General features: G+C 42.5%; 1 protein-coding gene across 2 annotated transcripts in view; it reads right to left on the bottom strand.

Moving 5' to 3' along the window:
• LOC121639456 (beta-2-microglobulin-like) overlaps window positions 1-12,188 on the bottom strand; it is a 192,340-nt gene that overhangs the window by 163,787 nt on the left and 16,365 nt on the right. Inside the window, exon 6 of one of the 2 annotated variants that reach the window (XR_006010165.1) lies at window positions 7,381-7,392. The exons of the other annotated variant lie outside the window; for it this stretch is intronic. The gene's annotated coding sequence lies outside the window, so the exon portion shown is untranslated. The remainder of the gene's footprint in view (window positions 1-7,380; window positions 7,393-12,188) is intronic. 2 annotated transcript variants of the gene reach the window in all.

Here is a 12,188-nt window from a genome sequence, read left to right as displayed (position 1 = left end):
GTTGCCTTACTTTTTTTAAGTAGATCAAGCCCCATATATTTATCAGTGTAGTGGCTCTGTCTTTACGAAATACATTATAACCTGGTATAAATATGTCCTGATCAGTGACACTTTTTTTAACCAGGACTCGGAAACAGCTGAAACATCAGGATTAGCAGTATGGAACAGTGTTTTTAAAAGATCAAAATGCTTTGGATTTAGCAGGCTGCAGATATTTACATGTAAAAACCCCAAGGATTTGCGGTTACAGAAGTCTCTGAATAACAGTTGTTAGTAGCAGTAGGATTATCTATACCAGGACCAGGATTTGGGTGAACATTCCCAGAGATAAAAAGCATGAGAATAATTAACAAGCGCCAGCGGGCAGCACCGAGGGAAAGTCGTTGTTTTACCTTTACTGAAGGCAAAACCGCGAACAGAGAGTTAGAGTCAGTGAGCTGCTGCAGCAACATGGATGAAAAGGTCAGAATAAGATAAAATACCTGAGTGGTAGGAAGTCCGAGAGATATCGTGGTCCAGAAGGATGAGACATCTGTAGGCTGTAGGGTAAAGTCCATCGTACTCCCATAGCGCAGCACTATAGCAGATCCAGGTGGGGCTTGCAGGCAGGTCTGACAGCCTCTGGCTGTGTGTGCAGGACAAATCCGAGTAGCATAGTCCAGAAGAACAATGTAGTTAGTACGGAGAAACGCATGTTACAATGAGTAAAAGCACACAGACTCGAGACAGAACGTGCGCAACCAGGAAACTCCGGCGCCGCGGCCAGTCCGAGCTGTGGAGGTCTTTAAGCCGCTGATTGTGTTGGTAAACACACAGCGACGCGACCAGATCCACAGAGATCCACAGAGGGAAAAAAAATAGTCCCACTGGATGGTCAGCCAGCGACTAACCATAAAAGCCACCAAAATGTCAAACAGTAATCCAATTGGCCAGATGGACGCAGCCAGCGCCACAAAAGAGCGTCCGCCGAAGCCAGTAGGAAGCGCAGCACGGCCGGCCGCACAACAAGCCGGACCGCATACCACGATGCTAACCGCAGAAGCAGCCAAACACCGGGCTCTGAAAAGCCGTGCTGTACAGGTAGCCAAGGGATCCAACGCTGAACCAGCCACGACAAGCCGGACCGCATACCACGATGCTAACCGCAGAGGCAGCCAAACACCGGGCTCGGAAAAGCCGTGCTGTACAGGTAGCCAAGGGATCCAACGCTGAACCAGCCACGACAAGCCGGACCGCATACCACGATGCTAACCGCAGAAGCAGCCAATCACCGGGCTCGGAAAAGCCGTGCTGTACAGGTAGCCAAGGGATCCAACGCTGAACCAGCCACGACAAGCCGGACCGCATACCACGATGCTAACCGCAGAGGCAGCCAAACACCGGGCTCGGAAAAGCCGTTCTGTACAGGTAGCCAAGGGATCCAACGCTGAACCAGCCACGACAAGCCGGACCGCATACCACGATGCTAACCGCAGAAGCAGCCAATCACCGGGCTCGGAAAAGCCGTGCTGTACAGGTAGCTAAGTGATCCAACGCCGAACCAGCCACGACAAGCCTGACCGCATACCACGATGCTAACCGCAGAAGCAGCCAATCACCGGGCTCGGAAAAGCCGTGCTGTACAGGTAGCCAAGGGATCCAACGCTGAACCAGCCACGACAAGCCGGACCGCATACCACGATGCTAACCGCAGAGGCAGCCAAACACCGGGCTCGGAAAAGCCGTGCTGTACAGGTAGCCAAGGGATCCAACCCTGAACCAGCCATGACAAGTCGCGAGACCACAGGGCCGCCGAGGAGCAGCAGTTGCACCGTTAGCCGACCAGCTAGCAGAGGATTAACCCAGGTACAGCAACACCTGAGCGGCAAGCCTTGCAGACAAAAGACCAGATCAACCCTCGGGGATACGATCAGGTAACTTCCAGAAAAGTGTTGCCATTCAAGACTGCAATGAAAAGTGCTTACAAAGCTTAAAGAGTATCAGTATAGACAGACTCAGACACGGACAGGTAGACGAGACGTCCTGCCGGCAGCCAATTACCTTGTTAGGTAATTATCCAGAGCTTACTGGCTTTCCTCCATTAAATTTTATTTAAACTGTTTAAATATTTATTAAAACTGCTTTGTCCCTTTTGCTTTCCATGTTCCACCAATAACTGAGTAATAATCACTTTGATTCCTAATTAACTTATATTTCACAGATTCCCTGTGCATCTCTATCCACTATCACTCTTTTATCTTCCCTCTTTATTCTTGTATTACTCTTTTATCTTCCCTCTTTATTCTTGTATTACTCTTTTATCTTCCCTCTTTATTCTTGTATTACTCTTTATCTTCCCTCTTTATTCTTGTATTACTCTTTTATCTTCCCTCTTTATTCTTGTATCACTCTTTTATCTTCCCTCTTTATTCTTGTATCACTCTTTTATCTTCCCTCTTTATTCTTGTATTACTCTTTTATCTTCCCTCTTTATTCTTGTATCACTCTTTTATCTTCCCTCTTTATTCTTGTATTACTCTTTTATCTTCCCTCTTTATTCTTGTATCACTCTTTTATCTTCCCTCTTTATTCTTGTATCACTCTTTTATCTTCCCTCTTTATTCTTGTATCACTCTTTTATCTTCCCTCTTTATTCTTGTATCACTCTTTTATCTTCCCTCTTTATTCTTGTATTACTCTTTTATCTTCCCTCTTTATTCTTGTATTACTCTTTTATCTTCCCTCTTTATTCTTGTATCACTCTTTTATCTTCCCTCTTTATTCTTGTATCACTCTTTTATCTTCCCTCTTTATTCTTGTATCACTCTTTTATCTTCCCTCTTTATTCTTGTATTACTCTTTTATCTTCCCTCTTTATTCTTGTATCACTCTTTTATCTTCCCTCTTTATTCTTGTATCACTCTTTTATCTTCCCTCTTTATTCTTGTATTACTCTTTTATCTTCCCTCTTTATTCTTGTATCACTCTTTTATCTTCCCTCTTTATTCTTGTATCACTCTTTTATCTTCCCTCTTTATTCTTGTATCACTCTTTTATCTTCCCTCTTTATTCTTGTATCACTCTTTTATCTTCCCTCTTTATTCTTGTATCACTCTTTTATCTTCCCTCTTTATTCTTGTATCACTCTTTTATCTTCCCTCTTGATTCTTGTATCACTCTTTTATCTTCCCTCTTGATTCTTGTATCACTCTTTTATCTTCCCTCTTTATTCTTGTATTACTCTTTTATCTTCCCTCTTTATTCTTGTATCACTCTTTTATCTTCCCTCTTTATTCTTGTATCACTCTTTTATCTTCCCTCTTTATTCTTGTATTACTTTTTTATCTTCCCTCTTTATTCTTGTATCACTCTTTTATCTTCCCTCTTTATTCTTGTATCACTCTTTTATCTTCCCTCTTTATTCTTGTATCACTCTTTTATCTTCCCTCTTTATTCTTGTATCACTCTTTTATCTTCCCTCTTTATTCTTGTATTACTCTTTTATCTTCCCTCTTTATTCTTGTATCACTCTTTTATCTTCCCTCTTTATTCTTGTATCACTCTTTTATCTTCCCTCTTTATTCTTGTATCACTCTTTTATCTTCCCTCTTTATTCTTGTATTACTCTTTTATCTTCCCTCTTTATTCTTGTATCACTCTTTTATCTTCCCTCTTTATTCTTGTATCACTCTTTTATCTTCCCTCTTTATTCTTGTATCACTCTTTTATCTTCCCTCTTTATTCTTGTATCACTCTTTTATCTTCCCTCTTTATTCTTGTATTACTCTTTTATCTTCCCTCTTTATTCTTGTATCACTCTTTTATCTTCCCTCTTGATTCTTGTATCACTCTTTTATCTTCCCTCTTGATTCTTGTATCACTCTTTTATCTTCCCTCTTTATTCTTGTATTACTCTTTTATCTTCCCTCTTTATTCTTGTATCACTCTTTTATCTTCCCTCTTTATTCTTGTATCACTCTTTTATCTTCCCTCTTTATTCTTGTATTACTCTTTTATCTTCCCTCTTTATTCTTGTATCACTCTTTTATCTTCCCTCTTTATTCTTGTATCACTCTTTTATCTTCCCTCTTTATTCTTGTATCACTCTTTTATCTTCCCTCTTTATTCTTGTATCACTCTTTTATCTTCCCTCTTTATTCTTGTATTACTCTTTTATCTTCCCTCTTTATTCTTGTATCACTCTTTTATCTTCCCTCTTTATTCTTGTATCACTCTTTTATCTTCCCTCTTTATTCTTGTATCACTCTTTTATCTTCCCTCTTTATTCTTGTATCACTCTTTTATCTTCCCTCTTTATTCTTGTATTACTCTTTTATCTTCCCTCTTTATTCTTGTATCACTCTTTTATCTTCCCTCTTTATTCTTGTATTACTCTTTTATCTTCCCTCTTTATTCTTGTATTACTCTTTCACTCATACTTGTTGACTTATTTGGTAACACTCATTGATATTAGCTCGTGTTACAGCTGCTCTACATTTACGTTCTGTAGCTAGTTTAGCCATTACTCATTACTAGTCATTTAAAAATAAATCTTTATTCAGGAGCAGCAGACAGGAACACTGACGTCCTGTACTGTCCCCGAATTGGAACTGAAAATTCTGGCCAATCAGATTAATCAGAAGGTTACCACCCCCGACTGACAAACACGCCCTCTGAACAGAGAGAGCGTACTGGTGAGTGTGGGGGGGCGTGTTTTACGCTCGCTGTGCTGCGTTCACGGCCCCGCGAGTAATTAAAAACTCCAGCGATCAGAGCAATGCGCTCGCTCGATTAAGAAATGCGCTGCTGAATTAATAAATACGCTCATCACGGTATTTGGTATGCTCATCACGGTATTTGGTATGCTCATCACGGTATTTGGTACGCTCATCACGGTATTTGGTATGCTCATCACGGTATTTGGTATGCTCATCACGGTATTTGGTACGCTCATGACGGTATTTGGTACGCTCATCACGGTATTTGGTACGCTCATCACGGTATTTGGTACGCTCATCAAGGTATTTGGTACGCTCATCAAGGTATTTGGTACGCTCATCACGGTATTTGGTACGCTCATCAAGGTATTTGGTAAGCTCATCACGGTATTTGGTACGCTCATCAAGGTATTTGGTAAGCTCATCACGGTATTTGGTACGCTCATCAAGGTATTTGGTAAGCTCATCACGGTATTTGGTACGCTCATCACGGTATTTGGTACGCTCATCAAGGTATTTGGTACGCTCATCACGGTATTTGGTACGCTCATCAAGGTATTTGGTAAGCTCATCACGGTATTTGGTACGCTCATCACGGTATTTGGTAAGCTCATCAAGGTATTTGGTACGCTCATCACGGTATTTGGTACGCTCATCACGGCATTTGGTACGCTCATCACGGTATTTGGTAAGCTCATCACGGTATTTGGTACGCTCATCACGGTATTTGGTATGCTCATCACGGTATTTGGTACGCTCATCAAGGTATTTGGTACGCTCATCACGGTATTTGGTACGCTCATCACGGTATTTGGTACGCTCATCAAGGTATTTGGTACGCTCATCACGGTATTTGGTACGCTCATCAAGGTATTTGGTACGCTCATCACGGTATTTGGTACGCTCATCAAGGTATTTGGTACGCTCATCAAGGTATTTGGTACGCTCATCACGGTATTTGGTACGCTCATCAAGGTATTTGGTACGCTCATCACGGCATTTGGTACGCTCATCACGGTATTTGGTAAGCTCATCACGGTATTTGGTACGCTCATCACGGTATTTGGTATGCTCATCACGGTATTTGGTACGCTCATCAAGGTATTTGGTACGCTCATCACGGTATTTGGTACGCTCATCAAGGTATTTGGTACGCTCATCACGGTATTTGGTACGCTCATCAAGGTATTTGGTACGCTCATCACGGTATTTGGTACGCTCATCAAGGTATTTGGTACGCTCATCAAGGTATTTGGTACGCTCATCACGGTATTTGGTACGCTCATCAAGGTATTTGGTACGCTCATCACGGTATTTGGTACGCTCATCACGGTATTTGGTACGCTCATCAAGGTATTTGGTACGCTCCTCACGGTATTTGGTACGCTCATCAAGGTATTTGGTACGCTCATCACGGTATTTGGTACGCTCATCAAGGTATTTGGTACGCTCATCACGGTATTTGGTACGCTCATCAAGGTATTTGGTACGCTCATCACGGTATTTGGTACGCTCATCACGGTATTTGGTACGCTCATCAAGGTATTTGGTACGCTCATCACGGTATTTGGTACGCTCATCACGGTATTTGGTACGCTCATCATGGTATTTGGTACGCTCATCATGGTATTTGGTAAGCTCATCAAGGTATTTGGTGCGCTCATCACGGTATTTGGTACGCTCATCACGGTATTTGGTACGCTCTTCACGGTATTTGGTGCGCTCATCATGGTATTTGGTACGCTCATCACGGTATTTGGTAAGCTCATCAAGGTATTTGGTGCGCTCATCAAGGTAATTGGTACGCTCATCACGGTATTTGGTACGCTCATCAAGGTATTTGGCAGCGATGTAACGCCATACTCTTCTGAAAAATTTTGGAGCAGCTCCCACAAAATGAAGAACCCTCCCTCTGCAGCCACATCTTTGCAGGACTTGTCAGGTGTGTGTGTGTGTGTGTGTGTGTGTGTGTGTGTGTGTGTGTGTGTGTGTGTGTTTGTGTGCCAGGTGTAAACAGGGAGAAAGACCCAGGTTGAAAAATCTGCTACAGTCTGAGCACTGAATCCAGATTATGTTAATTATTTCTAATAGTTTTCATTTATTTTATCTTATTCATTTGTATTTGTGGGATGAAGGAATTTACATGGTGTTTACAAACTCTATTAAATTTATCTCAGTGTTTTATTTGTTCTTGTTAACTTTGTGTTTAATAATAAATAAATAATAATAATTTTAAAATAACATAAATAATATACTTGTGTTTGTACGTTAGCGGGGTTTGTGGTTAGTTGAGTGTGTGTGTGTGTGTGTGCTGGGTGCTGATGGGTGGTTCGCCCAGGGCACAAAATTAGCCAGGACCGCCTCTGAAGATACCTCCCACTCTGAGACATGTTCTGGGGCCTCTTTTCTAAAGCTTATGTAGGAACAAAAACCGGCGTACGACAAACATAGTCGCCTTTTGGGATTTATAAAAACCTAACTTGACAGGAGAATGCTCCTACCTCCACGGCTACTCTGACACAGGCATCAAAATCTAGAAAAACAGGAAACGGCGACACCTAGGACCTGGTCTGTGGTCACCTAGGACCTGGTCACCTAGAACCTGGTCTGTGGTCACCCGGGACCTGGTCTGTGGTCACCTAGGACCTGGTCTGTAGTCACCTAGGACCTGGTCTGTGGTCACCCGGGACCTGGACTGTGGTCACCTAGGACCTGGTCTGTAGTCACCTAGGACCTGGTCTGTGGTCACCTAGGACCTGGTCTTTTCATGGATCCACTGTCCACTAAAAGTGTCTTTAAATATCTTTTTGAAAAACATATATATATATAAAAAAGAAATCAAACATAGAGCTTGTTCTGACCCTTTGCTTATACCACAAAGTTCATGCAAGCTTTTGACTCATGTTAATAAGGTGCTTCACTGATTGGCCGTTGGGAGGCCAAAGTGAGAAGGGGGCGGGCCCAGTGTGTGCACAGTGTCTGACTCCAGCACATCAACAGCTTAGTGATGGCGAGCGAACCTGACCGAGCAGCAGCTTACGGAGTTCAGCCGTTTATGTTTGAACCAGACTCCGATCCTGAGAATGAAGATACCACCTCTACACCACAGCTTCTAGCCTCTTCCAGGAAGTCCATTTCTGTCCAGTTACCAGTAAAATCTGGCTTAGAGATTCCATTCTTCACCCCTCCTGTTTTACATACATGACCTGATGCTGTCAGAGAAATAAAAAGTTTGTGTTCTGGTTCGGTGATAAAATCCGACTACATGACATCACCTTGTTAGATTAAATGATCACATGATCACACCTGCTGTGTCGTCGTGGTAGGAAGACTAGCAAAGCTACAACTGTGATCACATCCATCATGACAAACCATTGGTCATGAATACTGTCGTGCTGTGTGGTGCATGAAAAATAAGAAATAAGTCATTTAAAAACATTTCAAAGTCGGACTTCCGGTTTGGCGATGTAGGAGCAGGACGTTGGGTAAAGGGGCTCCCGACCAACTCTCTTATACTTGATGCAAGTTAAATAATACACGATTTTACATATAACAAACACGGTAATAGCTTCGAGGTTGTTGTTTTGTTTTTGTTTTTTTTTTGCGGCTACAACAGCAAGATGGCCAATACTAACCCTAAGTCACTAAAGGGTTCGACTTCAACCAAGCGACAAACTAGCATAGCTAGCAAGCTAGCAACTTTGGCAGCCGCATCGGAAACTGAGAAACCCGACGACAGTGAACCTGGAGACTCCATCTCAATTACACAGCTGACCACAGAGCTAGCTAAGCAACGTGCTAACCTTAAAGATGATATGGCCACATTAATTCAAGAGTTAATCCAGCCCTTACAAGCTTCGGTGGACGGGCTACGGGATGAAGTCAGCTCCTTCCAGGGCCGACTAGTCGCAGCAGAAAACTTAGCGGGAGATAACTTCGAACGGATCTGTGCTGCCGAAGCGACTGTTAAATCCCTCCAAGCACAGAACGCGACCCTGCTGGATCGCCTTGAAAACTTGGAAAACAGATCCCGCAGAGCTAACTTACGAATCCTGAACCTACCTGAGGGCAGCGAGGATGGTCATAATCCTAACTCTTTCATCTCGGAGCTACTGAAGGAGGTCATGGGGGATAACGTATTCCCGAACCCACCGGAGCTGGATAGAGCGCACCGTGCAGCGGGACCTAAACCTGCGGAAGGATGACCTCCAAGACCCTTCATTTTGTGCTTCCATCGGTACCGGGAGAAGGATGCTGCTTTGAGATGGTCCAGGCAGCACGAGGTGAAGTACAGAGGCTCCACTCTAAGGGTGTATCCAGACCTCAGCGCCACACTTGCGAAGAGGAGATCTGCCTTCAATGACGTTAAACGAGCTCTTTACCAAAAAGGAGTACAGTTTCGTCTGCTTTTTCCAGCCCGACTCCGAGTCACATTTGACGGCGAAAACCACTTTTTTGACACCCCAGAGGACGCCCAGGCATTCTACGACAGACGAATTGTAAAGTAACTCGTTGGGCGGCCGGACCAATGGAAGGAGTGAGTTGATAATTTCTGCATTTAGCTATCACTTATTCTTCCAAACTACTGAGACTGTTACTGGTTTGTTGAATATCTCAATAGTGTAGTGCTTGCTTATTTGTTGATTGGGGCCCCCCCCAAGTAAGTTAATTAAGGGATGGCCTACCGGGAGATCTGTGAGTTGTACAAGGAGCTGCTGTTTGCTTCAGGTTCCGAGGCAAACACACAGTCGGGGTGTGTTTGGGGAGTTTTGGGGGTTTGTGCTGCCGCCTCAGGTTATGTGATGCGTTTGTGTGTGTTTTCATTTTACTCAAGATGTCAGATTTATTATGTCAGGGGTGTTCCAATGGGCTTTTGGGTCAGGTCAGCCACACATCTAAGTGATAATGTCTAGTTCACTAATTAATAATGTCAGAATGGGAGGTTCAGCAGTCCGCCTTATAAGCTGGAATGTAAAAGGTATGAGAGGGCCAGTGAAACGAGCAAAAATCTTTTCCCACCTAAAGAAATTAAAAGCAGAAATAGCATTTCTACAAGAAACACATCTGGTTTCAGCAGACCATATGAAACTAAAAAAATCATGGGTAGGACAATATTATCATTCACACTTCAATACTAAGGCAAGAGGCACAGCAATATTAATCCACAAAAATATACAGTTTACTCTTAAGGAGTCCATATCTGACACACACGGCCGATTTACGATAGTGACTGGATCTCTCATTAACACTCCAGTCATACTTGCATGTATATATGCCCCTAACTGGGATGATGCTGGTTTTATTTCCAGGTTCATCTCCTTTTTACCCAATTTGGACTCACATCATTTAGTCCTTGGTGGGGACCTGAACTGTGTCATGGACCCTACCTTGGACCGATCTAGTCCTAAGTCAGTGTCCCCATCCAAAATGGCTCATGCTTTGTCCACATTTATGAATGGAGCAGGCTGTTTGGACCCATGGCGCTTTCTTTTTCCACATAACAAAGAGTATTCATATTTCTCACATGTACATCAAACATATTCAAGAATTGACTATTTTTTCATAGATAAAACTTTACTGCCGCTTGTTAAGAGAAGTGAATATCTGCCCATCGTCGAATCAGACCACTCCCCTGTGTTATTAGACTTAGACTTTCCTCTTAACCAAGTTGGGTACCGTAGCTGGAGATTTGATTCCAATTTACTGGCAGATGAAGACTTCTGTGCAGTTATATCCGCAGCAATAGATAATTTTTTACAGACAAATAAATCTGAATCTGTATCTCCCTCACTCCTGTGGGAGACATTCAAAGCAGTTATTAGAGGAGAAATAATTTCCTATGTAACGACACGTAATAGGACTAGGAAAGCAAGACAGGAGCAACTTATAAATTCAATTCGGGATTTAGACCACAGACACTCAATATCACCTTCTCCCAAATTATACAAAGAGAGACTGGACTTACAAATGCAATACAACTTACTATCAACGCAGGAAACTGAACAGCACCTACTTAGGTCTCGTGGATTCATATATGAACATGGTGAAAAGGCGAACCGCCTCCTGGCCCACCAGCTCAAAAGTAGATCAATAGCTCAGCTTATACCTCGGATCCAGAAGACTACAGACGAGTTAACAGTTGACCCAATAGAAATTAATAGTGCTTTTCAGTCATTTTATTCAAAATTATATGCATCTGAGTACTCAGAGGAAAACTCAACCATGTTCACTTTTTTAGACAGTTTAGATATTCCTATTATAAATTCCGTTAGTAGGACAGATCTGGATAAACCCTTGACACCCAATGAAGTCCTCACTTCTATGTCAGCAATGCAAAGTGGCAGGGCCCCTGGACCAGATGGATTTCCAATTGAATTTTATAAAAAGTTTTCATCTAAATTAATCCCCCTCCTACTGGAGATGTTTAATCACTCCCTGGAACAGGGAGCCCTGCCACAAACCCTTACAGAAGCTAATATTATACTTATATTGAAGCCTGATAAAGACGCCAACAACTGCAGCTCATATAGGCCCATTTCACTACTGAATGCAGATGCCAAAATTTTAGCCAAAATTCTTGCCACCAGGCTCAATACTGTTATAACAGACTTAATCTCCCCAGAACAAACAGGCTTCATTAGGGGCCGCCATTCCTTTTCAAATATACGTAGACTCCTCGGGGTCATTTATTCTTCCGCATCCTTGGTGACGCCCGAAGTGGTGGTTTCCTTGGATGCGGAGAAGGCATTTGACCGTGTCGAATGGCCCTATCTTTTTGCTGTACTTGCGAAGTTTGGCCTGGGACCCAAATTCCTGTCATGGATTCGGCTTCTATACATGTCACCTAAAGCAAGAGTTATTACTAATAAAGTGTGTTCCGAATACTTCTTTCTGTCTAGGGGCACTCGGCAAGGCTGCCCTCTTAGCCCACTTCTTTTTGCTTTAGCAATTGAGCCACTTTCCATTAAACTAAGAACTTCAAAATGCATTAAGGGAGTTTTAAGAAAACATGTAGAGCACAGAGTATCCTTATATGCAGACGACCTACTACTTTACGTCTCAGACCCTGTAGCATCTGCTCCTAGCATTGTAGATATTTTACATCAATTTGGTAGTTTCTCAGGTTACAAATTAAATTTTTCAAAAAGTGAATGCTTTCCAATTAATAACCTAGCCCTTCAAATTGAGAAAAACGACCTGCCCTTCCCTCTCTGTAAATCAGGATTTAAATATTTAGGAATTCATATTGCACGCTCTTTTTCGGGTCTGTACGATAAAAACTTCACTCCCCTGATTAATAATCTTAAACATGACCTTCAAAGTTGGAGTGTTCTTAATTTAACCCTAGCAGGAAAAATCGCTTGTATTAAGATGAATATTTTGCCCAGGTTCTTGTACCTCTTCCAAAATATCCCAGTTTTTCTCCCAAAATCCTTTTTTAGATCTGTTGATAAAGTAATCACCTCCTTTCTATGGAAAGACAAACACCCC

This window comes from Melanotaenia boesemani, chromosome 5, assembly GCF_017639745.1.
Source record: "Melanotaenia boesemani isolate fMelBoe1 chromosome 5, fMelBoe1.pri, whole genome shotgun sequence".
Lineage (NCBI taxonomy): Eukaryota > Metazoa > Chordata > Actinopteri > Atheriniformes > Melanotaeniidae > Melanotaenia > Melanotaenia boesemani.
The sequence above is the reverse complement of the archived record's forward strand: the minus strand, read 5'-3'. Positions and strand labels throughout refer to the sequence as shown.